The sequence below is a fragment of the Thalia democratica genome, chromosome 1, assembly GCF_965202585.1.
Source record: "Thalia democratica chromosome 1, ktThaDemo2.hap1.1, whole genome shotgun sequence".
NCBI lineage: Eukaryota > Metazoa > Chordata > Thaliacea > Salpida > Salpidae > Thalia > Thalia democratica.
Window position 1 is genome coordinate 53,825,739 of NC_139165.1, and position 6,394 is coordinate 53,832,132.

Genomic DNA, 6,394 nt, shown 5'->3' on the forward strand with positions numbered 1-6,394 from the left:
GTGTATTGCTCACTGCTGTGCACTGCTCACTAAATCATTAGAGTATGAAAACTATTCTTTAGCTTTTTTGTACTGAACAAGACGTCAAAAGGTATCCAACAGATGTGCGACTCAATAACTAAAAAATTGTTTGTGCACAAGGTCCTAGAACCAAATATTTTGACCAAGGGTCTTTTTTTTCGTTGACAAACTAATAAAAATTAAATGAATCTCTTCTGACGTTATATAACATCTGAGAAAACGCTGCGTGCCTCGGTAGATTATTACACTTCGAAAGTTCTATCAAAAATATCACATATAAAAAAGTATTATATATTGTTTATTGAACGATAAAAAAATCGCTCAAAAAATTTGGTTTAAAGACCTGGTGTTCAAAGGTATTTTAAATGTATTTTTCATTTGCTAAATTATTAATTTTAACTATGCTTAATTATCGTTATGGATAGTAATACTTCTGAAATTATAACAAAAAACATTAAAAACTTTTAAAATTAATAATTGTTTACCTAAATATATTATGTTTAATTTTTGTTTTTAGTTTTCTAAAATGATCCTATTTAAACTGCTAAGAGAAAACGTTTGGTTTGGCTCACTCTGTATACTTAACATATAATGTTATACTTCTTTTGTTAAATGAATATTTTTTTTATTGAAATGTACTTAAACTTTTAAGCAAAATATTTTAAAAGTATTGTTTATTGAACGATAAAAAAAGCTTGAAATAAGGATAAATACTTTGTTTACAAGAAAACTTTTAAGTTATCAAGTCGTACTTCAAATGATTTCACTACTTCTTATTATAAGGTTATTAAACGACGAAATATTTGGTCCTGGAACCTGGAGCAAGAAAAACTTTTCGGTTATCGAGTCGTACACCACAGATTACGGAATACAGATATCTTTAAACGTCTTGTCAAGGACGGACGTCTTAAGAGCTATTAAAATCTATTTTTGTAATCTAAATTCTAAACTTTTGAACCTTAATAAACAAAAAAAAATGCATAAAAGAAAGAAAAACTAACAAAATTTAACTAAGTTATAAGTTTATTAAAAAATGTTTTAACAAAATGTACTCAATAACTTATCTAACAACATAAAAACTAAAATACAAGCTAAATAAAAAAAAAAAAAAGTAGAGGACATTTATCGAACTAAATAATTAACTTTCAATTAACTAATAAAACAAAATAAGCAATACTAATCGTAAATAGAAAAATACTTAAAAGAATGGTTGTAACTTCGTTAAAGGAAGTAAAGTTATAATAAGCTGAAAAAATGTTACTTTAAATTTATCAGTATTTGTGCTAAAAATTTAGCGTTAAATCATTTTGATAATAATTTGATTATAATAGTTAAAGAAATTTATATTTGAATAAAGAAGTTATTATGCAAATTTTATTACTTTTTTCAGAAGTGAGTTCAACCATAAGCTCAACTTAACTTTGATAAATAAAAATATAAAAATACTTACTGTAACACTTACACACTTTCAATGAGAAAAAACATTAATAATTTATACTAACAATGACAACAACAAGTTTTCTTCTATTTTAAAGTATACTTTTTTATATAATATATTTTTTGAATACTTTTTTAAGCCTAAAAATACTAAAAGCAAACAATACTAGCAAGCCTTTAAAAAAAGTCTATCTTGATTTCCTCAGAGTTGTAAATTAGTTTATTATAAGTTTACTTGAAACAGTAATCTAAGCTTACTATTTATATAATCAACTCACTTTTTCAATAAATACATATATAACTGAATTTCTATATGGACATGCTAGGAAAATTAGAAGAAGTTTTCAAATAATCTTAGGTTAAATCAAAATAACAATTTTGATAAAAAATTTAAAGAATAGCAAAATAGAAAATGCTGCAATTTAAACTGAACCCCTGTTACTATAACCAAACCATCACCTTTTTAACAATTTTTTTTGGGTATTTAACGAAAATTATTATTATTTCCTTAAACAAAAGTAAATAGTCGAGTAGCAATGATCACTCATGACCTTGATGATAATTTTTCAATAGATAATTTTAAAGTTTATCCTGGTAATTTCCAAAATGACTTAAATTTTTTGAACTTAATGATAGCTCAGTCCATAATTTACTACCTTGGTAGGCTAGCTATTTGTGACAACTCTTGTTGTTGAATCTAGGTAGAAAAATGTTTGTTTTTGAAGACCTCGTATGATATTTATGGATATTTGTTGATGTTTTTTACATTTTAAAAATAGTTGTTAAAAATAGCTTGTAACAAATTGTTGTTATATTTTAAAATAACAAGACCTAGTTCATATAAATTTAGATTTTCAATTTTTTCAACAATTCTAACACTACCGATATTTTTTAAAATGTATGCATCTAAGTGCTCTGTTTATGAGAACATTGATATAATTTTTTTTGTTTACTCTTCCCTAGCACAACAAGGCAAACAACTCTAACATTTCTCATAAACAAAAAATAGATATTAAATATAATGCTTTTTTATTTAAAAATTTCTTGTTTTATTTATTCACCCAATATTTTTGTAGTTTTTTTTGAGTTTTCATCTGTTCTGACCGTTTTAAACTTCTCTCTATAATTATTCCCAAATATTTAAAACTATTTGTATTTTCCCTACTTTTACATTAAGGTCTACATTTTTCCGAATTTTTTTTCTGATTAATGTAGAAACATACTTTTGGTTTTATTAAAGTTTAGTTTAAGTTTGTTTACCACAAGCCAATCTGATACCTATCTTAGTTCTGTATTAAAGTTTTCACTGTCATTTAAGTATGCGGTTTTTATAACATTTCATCATCTCTAAAGTTGAGGACGCTAAGACTAGTATTGTTCTGTAAGTCATTTATATTTATTAGGAATAACAACGGTCCTTAAACTGAGCCCACTAGGCTTAAGTTGAATTGATTTTAATTTAAATATAAAACTTACTTTAAACAGTCTAAAGTTTAATAAGTACTGTTGAACTTCAATAAAAAAAATAAATCAAATTTAAAAAACTAAAATAAATAAAAAAGGATACACTTTTTCAACAAAATTTTAGGTTTAGTTATCAAATTTTCAGCAGTAGGTCAATACGTAAATCCTATTTTGAAATACTATTAATATAGTTAATTCTGAACCTAACCAGAGTCATCAACGTTAGAGTCATCACCTTTTTATTTCTTGACCTTAAATTCTAATCTATATCACTTTTTTTTTTGTGTACTCAACTTAATTCATATCTTAATTGTTCAACCCAGTACAAATAGCAGCTCACTTTTAAAACCAATCTAGAAGTTATCAACCTCTAAGTCTCAAATATTTTGAAAGTTACAATGTAAAAACTTATCGTAAGTTATGTTTTATTTTAACAAACTTGACTTTTACGGAACTTTTTTCACAAACAATTACAGCAACTCAAAATTATTTACTATCGTTTTGATAAATAACTTTAATAAACTGATATAACTATTTATTTTACAAAAGTCATTTTTTTAGTGTTGTACGCTCTTCATGCAATTTAGAAGTCAATTTCGCAGGAATTTTTAAAGAAAACAATAGAATAGTAGAAACTTGTTATCTCGATAAATAGAACGTATAAAATACTTGCATCGTTTCGATACATAAAAGTTTCCACTGAATAAGCTGAAGATTTAAAATAATTTTCCATTGAATTAATCTTAAAGAGAAGTTTGAATTGAAATTTTACACGATCGTAGTAAAAATATAAAAGTTTTGTATTGTTGTTACGAAATGAACTCGTCATTTTATAACTTTAAAGCGTGTGAATAACTATAGTTTTTTATATGTAACAACAAACATTCGATAAACTTTCTCAAAACAGCTTTCCCAATTCCCAAAATAACATATTTTTTTCAAAGGAATTAATTTCATTTCGATGCGTATATATCGGCGTTTGGCTTCCCAATACGCATTAGTTGAATTGTGCTGCGTGCCGTATGCCGTCTTAAGTTACGATGAAGTTCGCATGATCGTACTAATCATCATTTTAAACTCAACATCTAGTTAAGAGCTATGAGTTTAAGAACATCGAGCATCTGGTTTCGAGATCAAGAATATCTAATTAGTTCGTCTTAACTGTCAGTATTTATAATTTTAACGATTGTTTTTACTTTTGATAGTTTTTACTTGCGTAGTGACTTGAACAGTAAACAATTTCTTTCAGAATTATTGTAATTAACATTTTAATAATAAAGTACATCGACTCTTAGTGTGTTTATTTTAAAACTTAGGAATAAGTTATCTTAAGTAAGATCAATATTTGTAAATTTAGTACTGTAAGCTACTATTAAGTAACACCTGTAGTTTAGCTAAGTAATTGGAGACAACGTATTTAAAACCATAAACATAACCAGTATTAAAAACATATCTCTGTGGTTATATTGTAAAATCTGTAATGTTTTTGTCAATTACAACTTATCAATAACTGAACGTTTATGTCATTTTTATTTGTTAATTTACAAATTAATAACATCTGTTAATCTACAAACGGACAGTAATCATGTTTTACTACAAACGTTTAGTTTGTTTGTATTATAAATTAAATCGGTCTTGCTAAATGACGTGTAACTTATGGCATATTGTTTACTATCAAGACTACTATATGCTAATTAATGATAAGACTAAATAAAAATTCGAAAAAGTTTTCTGAATTATGCCTGGTACTATAAAAATGATATTGATCATACCAACAAACGGTAGCTTAGCAATACAACAAAACTACTGTTTGTAGATTGAAGACTACAAGTTTGTCTTCCTTGAATGACTGGTCTGATATTCAAGGTATGATCAAAAGTTGTTATTAAAAGCGGTAAAACTTTATCATAAGTTTTATTTATTTTAAAAACTTTTTTTTGCACTTAATTTTTATACGAGCTTTTATATAGCTCGATTAACATTTTTTGCAATTTTTAATAAATGTACAAACTTTAGATCCAATTATTTTCCTTATCTTTAAAGCTAACTTAAGTTTTTTATTTATTCAAGAGAACGCGGCTTTGTCTTTAATTAAAAAAATCCGTTGGATTGGGATTTGAATTTTTAAGTGAGGCCACTTAGAAAAAATGTTTTTTTTTGAGTTTTAACTCTAACGGATGTTTTAACCAAAATATTAATTTTTATTTATATAAATTTTTATTATTTTTTAGTATACTTACTTTGCTATGTTCTCAAGGGTCGTTGATTTTTTTTCTAAATCTCTAATACTTTAATAATATATACAAATATGCCCGATTGTAAATTTTAAAGACCTTTTATTTTCTAACGGTGACTGAATCAAAAAAAAAATTAAACTTATTTTAATACTTAATTATGACTATTTTAAATGGTCCACTGGACTCCACTCTTGTAAGACAATACCCATGCGCGTTTTACTAAAATTATCATTATTTGAACATGAAATCACTCAAATTTCTTTTATGAGGGATTTCATAAACTATAGCTTAAACAAAATCTTTCAGAAACTTTTTAATATGTAGAGTTTTATCTACGCATCTTTTTTCTGGTTGATTTTACATTCGTAAGATGTGTAACAGGTAAAAATTGTTCAGCAGTTTGATAAATAGTAGTGTAGTCAGTAATTTTTAAAACCTGCATAGCGTGTATAGCGTGCAAGAAAATTGTGTATTAGTAGTAAAAATGTTAAACAAATAACAGTGTAATATACATCAACTTCTTTTGATAATAAATTTTTAGAACTGGTAAAAAGTTTTTTTTATTTGAAAATAAAACTGTAAGACATAACAAAACGGTTTTTAACAATAAAATAGTTTGTATTTAATGTTTAATATGCACAACTTTAAATAATTTTAAGGATAATTGACTTAGCCTTTATGTTTGCATAATTGTAAAGTTATTCTTATTGATAAGTTTTGTATTCAGTTTGTGAAAATTTATGTAAAAAATTGAAAGTTTTGGATTCTGTTCAAAAATATTTAGTTTCTGCAAGTACAAAACTGCTTGAATTTGTTTTAAAAAAGTTTGATTTAAGAAGCAATTAAAAAAACTTTAGTAAATGTTATTATATATTTGTCTACTTTTTTAAAGTATTTCTAATAATACAATACTAACAAAACTTTATAAACTTAGATAGTTTTTGAAAAATACTTATTAAATTAACAGTTGTTTTTAGTAACAAATAAACGAAATCTTTATTTATTGTAATAGTAATAACAAAATAAAAGTAGTCTTTTAAAAAGAATTTTTTTATTTCAAATACTTTTCAGGAAGATAGCTGTAATAAACTCTTGGCAACATAAATTTAAATAAATTAGTACTAGTGGATGAAATTTATTAAAAAGTTTTACAAATTCTTAAGGTTAAAGTTGCCTTAAAACTTTATACCAGAAAAAGTTTCTTTTCAGCAGTTTATTTTTGTTCACTATAAAAA